Below are 13,141 nucleotides of genomic sequence, written 5' to 3'. Positions count from 1 at the left end.
ATACATGTTTATGTTATGATATGATTATGTGATCAGCATGGTAGATGTAGGGCTAAGGATCTAGGAGGATGCGTTATATTCCTGTTATATGTGATTGTGAATTGCATGCTAGTATCGGTTAGACAACGGTAGGATAGCCTGTTTAGGTTATGCCTGATTATATGAGCTTAGGATCGCATGCTTGTGAAGATTCTTGTTGTGTGGATAGAATTGATTAATTATGTTCTGGTTAGATTTCCCTTTTTGTCTGAACGCTACTTTCTTTGTGCTTTGTGGGACTCTGAGTGATGAGAGTTAGCCATTAGGTGAATGCGTCAAGTCACATGTAAATAGGGTTGGATAATCTCAGAGTGCTGGATTTGGGCCTATTGCGCAGCTCTTGTCTGAGTCCAACTGTTGTAGGGAGGAATCCTTTACTCGAAGGTTTATCTGAGCCTCGTCACATATGATGGTATTTAGGTAGTGGATAATTGGCATTAGAAAGATACCTTTAGTAGCTAAGGATTGGTTCCGGGTTGGAGGTTACCCTAGGGCAAGCCTAGGATGAGAGTAGTACTGGGAGCAGTGTTAGTAGCAGTGAAAGGGACTTGGTGTAGTCGAGGCAATTCTTAAGGAAAGTACAGATAGATGTGGAAGATAGTAGGGGCCCATACTACTGAAAGCAGAGGATCTGTACTTGATTCAAGAAGGGCTGAGATAAGACCAGGGAGCTTGTAGTGAATGTGTGAGATCCCTTAGTAGTGATGTGTATTATGGTGGTTGTTATGGCATGTTTTCAGCATGGTGACGCTACGAGGTAGGCCAGTGGGCGAATCAGGCGCAAGTGAGGGATCAGGCTCGGGTTCAGGAGCCGATCAGCTCGGGGAGCAGATGAGGGAGTTTACATCAGTTGAGATTATTCGTAGTATTCTAGACCGGACTCTTGTGATCTTTGGTACGGTCAAGGAGGGAATACTAGAAATTTTGGATGAGAGGCTGGGAGCCTTCCGCACTGAGATGGTAGCCATGATGGGGGCGCGTACACTGACATTCCAAGAGTTCAGGGCTTGTGGAGCTCCGGATTACCATGGGGCTAGGGACCCCATTGCTAGCAGCAGGTGGTTGGTTGATGTCGCCAATGCTTTCTGTATGAGCAGGTGTCCCGAGGGGGACAAGGTCCGACTTGTTGGATTAGTGTCTAAGTCCATAACTATTTTGGTATGTACTTGACCCGATGGTGCATGGTCCTTTTGGGTTGCCTTCACCAAAGCAACTTGATAGGATGAATTATGGAGACAAAGGATTAAATATGATTTATTAATATATTATGAGAATAATATATTAAAGGAGAAATCATATTGTTTAATTAATATTAGTCAAGAATTAATTAGTAATTAGTTTTGTGACTAAAAGAGATTAATTAAACTTAAGGGACTGAAATTGTAATTATAAGATAATTGCAATTGGGCTATGGATTGTCTTATATTAAGGAGTGGACGAATTCTATGGGGAAACCCATTAGAAATCGTCCAAGGCCCTTAAGGAAAGGAGTCCATGGGTTGCTTAGGGTTTAAGCATCCAAATTAGGGTTTCCTTGTTAGATAACCCTAATAGCCTCACTATATATAGAGTCCTTATGCCTCAAAACGTGGACAAGCTTCCTTCTAGGGTTTCCACACGTTTTTGAGAGCCTCCTTCTCTTCTCTTCTTCATCCTTTTGCTCTTGGTGTTTGTGAGCCATTAAAGGAGTGACACAAGTGACTCTAAGCTTTCTAAAGTCAATACAAGAAGGATTTGATATTGTTATTGCTACATAACAATCAAGGTATGATCTAAACCCTAATTATATGTTATATTGATTATCATATGCTAGATCTAGGGTTTATAGTCTTGGATAAATTGCATGTACAATAGAGAAACCTAGATCCAAGCATTAGGGTTTGTATGAGCACATAGGATGTTCTTATGGCTAAAACCCATCAGTGGTATCAGAGCCTTGATTGGTTTCTATTGTATTGATGCCTTGTATATTGAAAAAATTCATTTTTTGTGGTTCTGCATGATGGACTCGGCGAGTCCCACTGTGGACTCGGCGAGTCCATGGGGGTACTCGGCGAGTTCGAGCGTCAGATGGAGCTATTTTCGGGATTTCTTGTTGTTTATCTTTGAGATACTTTCCTCTATCATATTAGATCAATATAAATCCAATTTTATGATATGTATGAGTATATTCTTGATCTAATTAAAGATATTTATCAATTAATAAAATATTTATTTCATTATGTGATAATTGATTAATTATTTTGATTAAATTGGTAAATTGTTTTGCAAGAAATCATTAAATAAATCAAATATGGATAATTATGTGATTAAATGTTAATTTAGATTATTTGTTATTTGATCCTTGTGTTATGAAAAGTTTCAATTTTTCCCTGTAGGTTTTATAGTTTAAATTTAAACTCAAAAGTTTAGTTTTGAAATCTAAATAGTTGAAACCCTAATGTTTTGAAAAGGTTTCAAAGTTTGCCCTCAAGTTTTGGAATTTAAATTTTGATTAAAAGTTTAATTTTGATGTATATTTAAATTCTAAACCCTAAGTTTTTGAAATGTTTCAAAACTTGTCCTCAAGTTTTGGAATTTAAATTTTGATTAAAAGTTTAATCTAGGAATGTTAAATTCTAAAACCCTAGTAGTGTTTTGAAAAGTTCATATCACACCCTTATGGTTTTATTAATTAATTAAAGTGTATAATTAAAAGAGGTTTAATAAATGGGTAAATGACATAAAAAACACTATTTTTACACAGAAATTCGATTTTGACACCGTGTTATTTTTTATGTCAATTTTGACACCGTGTTTTCCAATTCGTTACAATTCTGACCACTTGACCGGTTAACCAGGTTACATGCTGACGTGGCATGATGACGTGTCAGTTTTAATGACGTGGCATACTGACATGATATGCTGACGTGTCAAAATTGATTTTTTTTCCACAAAAAACACTAAGTTTTCACTTTTTTTCGATTTTGACACTAAGTTTAATTTTTTATTTCAATTTTGACACTATGTTTTTTTTGTTCCAATCGAACATCATTTATCAATTTTTGTTCAATTTTGTCTATTTTCCATTTGAAACCGTATAAATATATTTTTTTATTACATTTTAAACCGTATAAACATATTTTTTTTCGTTTAAAAACCACATTTTTATTTAAATACAAGGTGTTTTTTTTTTCTTACATTCAAAGCATTAGTTATATCATGAGAATCAAACTAACCATAAGCTTCTTCAAATAAGATGTAAAAATTTGATGGGTTGCAAACTTGATATCCAAATTTTGATAAACTACACGCCTATAAACCTTCAAACATATTTTAAAGTTGCATATTAATATAAAATATAATTTTTATATAGCTAATACATATTTATACATAAAAATATGGTTTGAGTGTAAAAAAAAATGTATTTATACAAAACTATGGTTTTTAAATGAAAAAAAAAACATATTTATACGGTTTAAATGTATTAAAAAATATTTATACGGTTTCAAATAGAAAATTGTCAACATTGAACAAAATTGGAAAAAATGATATTCGATTTGGAACAAAAAAACATAGTGTCAAAGTTGAAAGAAAAAATTAAACGTAGTGTCAAAATCGAAAAAAAAATGAAAACTTAGTGTTTTTTGTGAGAAAAAAATTCAATTTTGACACGTCAGCATATCATGTCAGCATGCTACGTCATCAAAACTGACACGTCATCATGCCACGTCAGCATGCAACCTGGTTAACCGGTCAAGTGGTCAGAATTGTAACAAATTGGAAAACACAGTGTCAAAATTGACACAAAAAAAAAACACAGTGTCAAAATCGAATTTCTGTGTAAAAAGAGTGTTTTTTGTGTCATTTACCCTTAATAAATCCATAAAAGTTTTGGTTTATATTTAATTGAATTAAAAGTATAATCGTTAAATTTGACCACCTAGTATTTTAAAAGTGTAAAATACACCCTATACTATATATAACATTAAAACTCTAACATTATATATATGTATGAGTAATAGTCAATCTTACCGTTAGTAGGCCTTATTCACGAAGCCGGTCTATAAGGGGTGTTTAAGGAAATTGCCTATAAAATGGCGATTGAATGAGTATCCACTCTTACCCACCGCACTCTTGACTAGTGGAGGGTCGTTAACCGAACGGGTAGGATAGGACAGAAACCTTCCATTATAAGTATAATAAAGTATAAAAGTAACTAAATGCTTTCACAAAATTTCCAATCTTAGTTACTTAATCAAAAGTGAATTGATGCAATTCCATGAAATTACACTTTGTGCCCTTGCGAAGATGTTAGTGGAGCGTGTGTGGTTTACCGGCACACTAAATGGTTCTAAGCAAAGGTAGCAAAGGGTGACTCAATGTTTGTCATAGTTCGGTGGAGCGTGTGTGGTTTACCGGCACATCGAATAGGTGACTGTAACATGTGAGGGCACCATGTAAGTTTGCATGGTTATTCACACCCGCTTTGTGATCCTCGGTATCTCAGTCACAAACAAGAGGGGCATATCGAGATTTAAACATGCCATTGAAATGTTCAATAAATCTCAAAGGATCTAGGAGTTTTCATAGATTTAAAAACTTAAATTTCTTTTTCGTTTTTCGTGGTGGAAATTAGTGAATCGTCATTCACTTACCTTAGTATTGTGTTGGGTCCTAGCCTTAGTATCTCATTCGGGTGATTTACTAAGGACTCAATCAATCAACTGACTTGAATTTGTTTTCTCCCGTTTTGTAGATGTCAAAGTACGACAACTATGGTCTTCCCAAATCCCGTGGAACAAGCTTTCCACATGAAGATGATATTCCACGATTCGATCGAGGAACAAGAGATCATGCTTCACTTCCTCCACCTCCTCCAATTATTCTCCCTAACCCACAAGTTCGAAGGCTTGAAAAGTTCAAGCTCACTCATGCCCTTTTGGCAAGTAAACATGAAAAGGGAAAGTCGGTGTGTGCACACGTCCTATGGATGAAATCACACATTGATAGGTTAAGAATGTTGGGATCCGTTGTCTGTGAGGAGATGGCTGTTGATTGGGTTCCTCAGTCACTTCCTAACTCGTATAGTGAGTTCGTAAGAGAGTACTATATGATGAACTGTGACGTGACCCTTATAGATCTCACCTATATGCTTATTGCTGCTGAATCAGAAATGGTTTGGCGCAATAGAAAAGCAAAGTTGATTGGTGAATCTGCCTTCAAAACCTCTATGGATATAGACAATGGCAACGAAAGACATGTTATGATCGAAAAGTTTGATCATAAGAGAAAGGCAATGTCTGAAGTAGTTCCATGTCCTGTTCCAAAAGAGTCAATTTGCTTTTATTGCCAAGAGAAGGGGCATTGGAGACGAAGTTGCCCTATTTACCTAAGAGATCTAAGAGATGGGAGAGTCAAAATGTATGGTTCTGCTTTAGGTAAAATCCATTGACTAACTCTTTTAAGCTCCTATTCTAGATTCTTAATACATAATGTGATAAGATTACAATTGATGTTTTGTAGGATCGAAGAAAGGAGAGGAAGCTTAAGGGAAGAAGTGAGCAGAATCTAACCATGAAGAAATGGATTTCGATCGCATTACTTGAAGATTAGATTCTTGAGCAACTACTTAGAGTTAGAATTAGATTGCTAAGAAATATTTATTAGCATAGTTTTTCAATGAATTGCATTGCAAGGACAAAATTTTTCCGCAATAAAATAAATTTTGACTTTATATTATTTATTTATCCTTCCAATGGCGTATATGAAAAATTGTTGTTTGAATGTTTCTATTATTAGCAATAATGGATTTGACTCTTAATTATGGAAATGTCAAAAAATTTACCAAATAAGGAGAGTTTCTCATCGCCCAAGTTTCAATTGGACAGAAACTTGGAATCATGCAACTTGGTTGCACGATGAATGAGAAATTTCATATTTGAAAATTAGACTAATTCATTGACAAAGTGTCAAGTGAAGGACTAGGAGATCAAGTACACAAAGTTGCGTGTTGATCAAGTCCACCATAAGAGTAACCAAGATATTCGTCATGATTTACTAAAGGTTTAGTAAATATGATTATACTTATAAGATTAAGTGTAATTCTGAATTGATTGGAAATGTTTAAATCAGTAGTAGAACGAACAAGAAGAATCAAGTAGGCAGAAAGATAAAAGTTTCTCCATTCTATGAAGAAGGGAGAGTACCTTTTATACTTTATGATAGATCTTAATGATTAAGAACCATATCTCAATTGATCCTCTAAGTAAGTCTTAGTACAATTGTATGTCTAAGAAGAGAAATCAAGAAGAAATGGTTAAATCAAGAAGTCGATCATACTTCGTTCCAAAACAAGTCTTAGAGTTAAGATTGTGACATTGAGTGATAAGTATTAAGAAGGTTTATAACATTCATCAAACGTGGAAAGTTGTGATGTCATGGATAAGACAAAGACTAACTAGGACTAATTTATGAAGTGTTTTGATAAAAACTACACTAACTCTTGAATATTTGTTTGTCAAGAAATGTTTATTGACAAGAGAATCTTATATGTCAAGGAGTCAGTGAGAGTCTTAATGGTCTTGAAAGGTTTCAATAACAAATCAAAATAAACCTTATCGATCATCACTAGCACACATGTTGAGGTTTACAGCTTATCGTGTTGACACTATTTTGTTTCTATGCCATTCTAATTAAGTTAATTATACATATGAGTTCTATGAGTTCTCATTTGAACGCATAAAAGGCAGGCACCTTGATCAATGAAAAGTACATTGATAGGAAAAGGTGAGCTGCTTAACTAGTTGGAAGACATGGTGGGCAGCTGTGCTACCATAAGGCAAGAAATCAAGATTAAGAAAGTTCGGTCCATATGAGTTTGAATTTGTCGTAAACCTTGGTTTTGACAAATTCACATGGATAGGAACACATACACCATTAAAATCTAAGTGTCATAAGATTTTTTCCTTCATGAAAATGACTGTGAGAAAATGCTTTCACTAAGAGAGATTTTAAGAAGATAGCAATTGTAAAATTGCATTCTCAAATTTGATTATGGTTACGGTATCCCTCTCCATGATTCGAATTGTGAGATTTGGCAATTAGTCTTAATTGTTTAAGACACATATGAGCTATCTTGGATAAAGGTGTATGAGATTAAGAAGCCTTGATAAAGGATTATCAAAGCATTAAGTATTAGAAACATGAACTTAAGAAATTCAATAGGTATTGTTTTTCTGTAAGTTAAGCTGTTTTCTGAATATATGTCAAAGCTAGTGGGAGCATAAGTGTTATGTTTATAATAATCATCATGATAGTGGGAGCATAAATGTTATAATTGTATGATTATTAAGGCCAGTATTGCAAGTTAGCAATATTAATTATAGAAAACAAGGGTTATACTTTGCAAAGTAGTAAGGATATAAAGTTGTTTTTCTATAATTAAGGGGGAGAATATTGTACTTCGTTTCAATATCTAAAGCTTAGATTGAGAAATTTTAATAAATTTAGTCAAAGGATACATAGTGCGTTCTTAAATTTCGATTATGATTACGGCATTCCTTCTCATATTTTGAATTATGAGAACGTAGCACGTAAAATATTATGGCAGATGATTGATAAAGTATTAAATTTTCATGTAAGACATTGTGCATCGTGTCCATACACTTTGGGTATAGGATCGATTGCAAATGATATAATATTTGACCATTCTAAAAAAAATTTCAAATGTCTAGCGCATTTAGAGGGAAAAAGGACAAGAATCGGTTTTGACTAAGATAATTAAACAACTATCAAAGGACAATCCAAAGTTCGCCGAGGATTGGTCACTTGTGAGTAGTTGGAAGTATAGTATTGAATGGACCATATCGACATTATTATGAATAGATAAGATGCTATTAAGAATGAGTTGTCATATGGAAAATATGGAAACGTGTCCATATTGGTAATTGAATATTGAAAATCTATTTCTAGATTAGAAACTTTTATGCAAAGGACGTTCAAAGGAATGTACTTTGAGTGAGAAACATCATATCTAAGGATTTGTATTGTAACAATCTCTGATAGAGGACTTTGTAATATCATTGGCAATAGTCTTTGTGACTTTTTGTGCTATGAAATTACGAAAAGGATCATTGCATAAAATGTTAGAATCTAACATATTCTATAAGTGGCAAGAATATGATATTCTTTCACTTATGAAAAAGGATTTGGAGTTGTGAAATGAGTATGATTGGAAATGTGTTCATTTGATCTATTTCACAAAGTAAGAAACCATAAGTAAACATTGTGTGCATGATAAGAGCATGGGACAAGTGTAATAATTCAAGTAAGAAGTTGATTACCCGAAATAACAAATAATGAGTAATCGATGTGGTGATAAATAAAAGGTTTTAATTATACTCAAAGGTTTGAGGCCATATGGAATTAGTATTATTCTTGTATTTCACTTTGCATGTTTTGACTTCCTGAATAATTTAATTGGTTTAGAACAGTCAAATTATTCGAACGGGCCATAGTCGTTCATATGTTGGAAGCAGGTATGAATAAAGACTGTCGTGAATTGGTGTGTGGATTGTCTAAAGAGCATTAGACATAAGCAAATGTTTGCTGCAACATTCATAAGTGCTTATGAATATGATTTGAGCATTGGATTAAACCCACGCTCACTTGGATCACTTCATGAATTGTATCACAAGTGATTGGTGAGACGATAACATCTTATATTCTTGAAACCGAGATGTGTGACTTGTATCTTGCAAATCGGTTGCACATTGATAATATGTAAATGTACCAGTAACTTGGTGTCATAAAACATATTGTTGTGTGTGATTTGGTGAGTGAGTGCAAGCGAGCATTGAATCAAAGTTTATCTGTTCCTTTTATCCAAAGTAGGATAAAAGCGATATCTTTGGGCCCCTCGATGATTTAGTAATGACAAACGTAAATGCTCGGCCGGGCTAGGGCTAATTTGATTTGTTCAATTAGTCAGTCATCATAAATCGGAATTCGAGAAGTAGTACAGAAAGAATGATTTGAAATCATGTCTTATACGATATCTAGAATGGAGAAATATATGATCCCTTATCTAAAGGACACGTGTATCTGATAGGATCAGAGTTGACAGCGGCTTTGGAAAGCTACGATTGCAGGTCAGGATCTGAAGTCATACGCATAATAGTTATTAGACTTATCCAAGTGGGAGACTGTTGGATTAGTGTCTAAGTCCATAACTATTTTGGTATGTACTTGACCCGATGGTGCATGGTCCTTTTGGGTTGCCTTCACCAAAGCAACTTGATAGGATGAATTATGGAGAGAAAGGATTAAATATGATTTATTAATATATTATGAGAATAATATATTAAAGGAGAAATCATATTGTTTAATTAGTACTAGTCAAGAATTAATTAGTAATTAGTTTTGTGACTAAAAGAGATTAATTAAACTTAAGGGACTGGAATTGTAATTATAAGATAATTGCAAGTGGGCTATGGATTGCCTTATATTAAGGAGTGGACGAATTCTATGGGGAAACCCATTAGAAATCGTCCAAGGCCCTTAAGGAAAGGAGTCCATGGGTTGCTTAGGGCTTAAGCATCCAAATTAGGGTTTCCTTGTTAGATAACCCTAATAGCCTCACTATATATAGAGTCCTTATGCCTCAAAAACGTGGACAAGCTTCCTTCTAGGGTTTCCACACGTTTTTGAGAGCCTCCTTCTCTTCTCTTCTTCATCCTCTTGCTCTTGGTGTTTGTGAGCCATTAGAGGAGTGACACTTGTGACTCTAAGCTTTCTAAAGTCAATACAAGAAGGATTTGAGATTGTTATTGCTACATAACAATCAAGGTATGATCTAAAACCTAATTATATGTTATATTGATTATCATATGCTAGATCTAGGGTTTATAGTCTTGGATAAATTGCATGTACAATAGAGAAACCTAGATCCAAGCATTAGGGTTTGTATGAGCACATAGGATGTTCTTATGGCTAAAACCCATCACGACTTGCCTCCTGTCTTCTGAAGGATAGAGCATGGGATTGGTGGGAGGAAGTTGGTCATACCATTGGGGATGATGCCGCGTTATACGCGATGACATGGAGTGATTTCTTGACCAGGTTCAGGGCCGATTTTGCACCAGTGATTGAGGTGCAACAGTTAGCACGAGAGTTTCAGGATTTACAGCAGACTACAGAGACAGTGGTGAAGATCACCGCTAATTTCAGGGAGAGGGCTCTTCTTGTTCCACAGTATGTCGCGGATGAGGAGATGAAGAAGGCCCGATATCACGAGATGTTGAGGAGTGATATCATGGAGTTTGTGAGCAGGTCCAACTATAAGACGCTGGAGGATATGATTGCTTGGACCAGGGAGAGGGAGATCGATCTGGAGCACCTTAGGAAGAGGAAGTCGGAGGAGGTTCAGGTAGCCGCAGGTTCAGGCAAGAGACCCAATGCATCGGACGCGATATCGAGGGATTATCAGGACCGAAGTAATTGTGGCAAGTGTGTTAGGATGCACGAGGGTGCGTGCAGGAGTGGTAGTGGTGATGATTCTGGCTGCTTCAAATGTGGCCGAACTGGTCATTTTAGCAGGGATTGTACTAGTACCACCCCCTCATGGATCGGACCTAATATGTTTCCATTACAGTCAGAGGGGCCACAAGAAGGCCTAGTGTCTGAGTTTGTTTCCAATGGGACAGGTGATGGCACCTTCCCCTGCTACCAACAGGATCACCGACGGCCACCAGGAACGAGCAGAGACACCAGCGGTGGGGAGCAGGGCTTTTCAGTTATCTACAGTGGAGAGGCGAGCAGCACCGGACGTCACAGGTGTGCATCTTTTGATTTCTTGTCAACTTTTATTCATGATCATATTTTTATGGTACTGAATATATGTTAATAATTTTATGTTAGAAATTTTATTTATGTTCGTGTTCGGATCATATGCCATCTGCATACCATGGGTGTTAGAGTAGTAGTCGAAGATGTTTCCCCTTTTTGAGCCGGTTCTCAGGATGCAGTCACTGGAGCAGGTGTCAGTGGGGTTCAGGAAGTGTTATGTTAAGTCTTCAAGAGTGGTTCGGATTGGGTATTGTTGGTTGGAGAGGTAGCAGTGGTAAGTGTTGGATATCAGTAGATCGACCCTTTAGATGGAGAGGAGGATTGGGAACCCTTCCCAAGTTGGTAGTTGTAGGGATCTAGTCGAATCGAAGTGGAGGATAACTATCCCAAAAGTCAGGAGCATGGGTAAGTGCAAATTGGGATGAGTTTGCAACTTTGTTGGAAAGGAAAGCAGCCCCAACGGTTGCTGGGTTAGAGGAGCGTGCAAATTGGGAGTTTGGGAAACTTCCCAACTTTGCGTTCGTGTATTCGCGGTAGATGATAACTGGGTGGGAACCAGGTGGGAGATTTTCTCAGAAGGATGTGATTTTAATCAGGATGTAAGACTACTGGGTCGCCGTAGTAATCTCCAGTAGCTAGGCAGAGCGGGAAGAGTAGCAAGGTTGTGGGATAGCTGCGTTATTTTGTTAGCAGCTAGTTAGGGGAGTGTGGGCGAGGGCCCGTATCTCCTAGTTAGTGAGGTGTGGACAAGGCCCGTATCTCCTAGTTAACATGAGGAAGATCGATAGAAAGATTAGTTTGTTGCGTTTTAGGATGGAGTGGGGCCTGCATATCCCAACATAGGTGAGACCTATGGGAGAGGCCACTCCGAGATGTAGTTGGGTGAGACCCGTGGGCGAGGCCCGTATGATTTTAGCAGCTCAGGTGGGACCTGGTAGAGGCCTTAGAGTCAATTTAGGGGATCGAGGATCCCAAAACTTAGGGAGCCAGATTGGTGAGGTAGATAGAGCAGCTTTGGATAGCCGAAGTTTCTTTGGAGGTCGCTGGGAGCGACTGAGAGTTTGAGCCTGGGTACAGTAACCAGAGGAAATCCGGTATTCCGGATGGTGAACAGAAAGATTCAGACCTGAGAGGTCCCTGCTCTTTCGGAGAGAAGGAAAGAGGCAGCATGGTGTTTAGGCAGGAGTGTCTATCATAATGGTTCCTGTGTGCGAAGTAGCTTGGGGTTTGCGGAAGTTAAAGTTCGTCTTCTTCAGAATGGAAGACCGGGTTGGCTTTCAGTGTCTAGAGAATGTTGTTTCACGCATAGAATCATCGGTTGCGTTCCGCAGATCAGTTTAGTAGAAGATGAGTGTTATTAAGGAAAGACTTTGAGGACAAAATCTATTTTAAGTGGGGGGAGTTGTAACACCCTGTTCTGAAAGTATTCATTTATGGATTTCAGAGTCCAAGGCTAGGGGTGTTTTGGTCTTTCATGGGTTATGAGTTTTATTCGAGAAGTTTTGGGTCGGGGTGTGTCACTAGAAGCGTAGGGCTTCTTGCCACCTTTTCGTGGATATAAAGTTTGTCGGAAACGGACTTAGGATGTAGGAGTTATAGCATTTTGAAGTTGTTAACATTTATGGTCCCTTAATGGAAAAGTTGGCAATGCAGTCCCATGCATGCATGAAGTGCACATGTGTGTTTAGCTGGGTACGCCCAGCGTAAGTTTGGGTTACGCCAGCGTACAAAGGGAAATGGGCGCAGGTGCGTTAGGCGTACCCCCGACATATAGGAAGTACGTCCAACGTACGTCAAGTGCCTAGAAACCCTAATTTTTGGACGAGCCACTATATAAAGAACATAATGGCTCAAATCCTAGCCTCCTTATCAGCCTCCCCAACCTTAGAGAAACCCTAGAATGCCTAGATCTAGTGTAGTGTAATTTTGGAGTTATTTTGGTCCTAAGAATCGATCTTTGTGATGAAATCTCGTTTGTGAGCTTAGGGTTGCCACCCTCAGAGCTAAAAGGGCCCCATAAGAAGTAAAGTTGCCATCTTTGAGGTCTTAGTGGGTTCATGCATGAGTTAAGACCATTTCCATGAAAGTAGAAAGTCATTTTTGGAGTTTGAGCTTTTTTGGGGCATGCAAAGTCACCAAGTTAGTGACTTTATGGATTAAGACGTTAAAAAGGACTTGGATCTAAGATTGTAGCTTCTGGATCGGAGTATTAAGCGCTTAATGAGGAAAGCGCTTAACATGGGGTTATGCTGAGCGTACGTGCAGTTACGCCTAG

Source organism: Lactuca sativa, chromosome 1, assembly GCF_002870075.4.
Source record: "Lactuca sativa cultivar Salinas chromosome 1, Lsat_Salinas_v11, whole genome shotgun sequence".
NCBI classification, from domain to species: Eukaryota; Viridiplantae; Streptophyta; class Magnoliopsida; order Asterales; family Asteraceae; genus Lactuca; species Lactuca sativa.
This window is presented reverse-complemented; position numbering follows the sequence as displayed.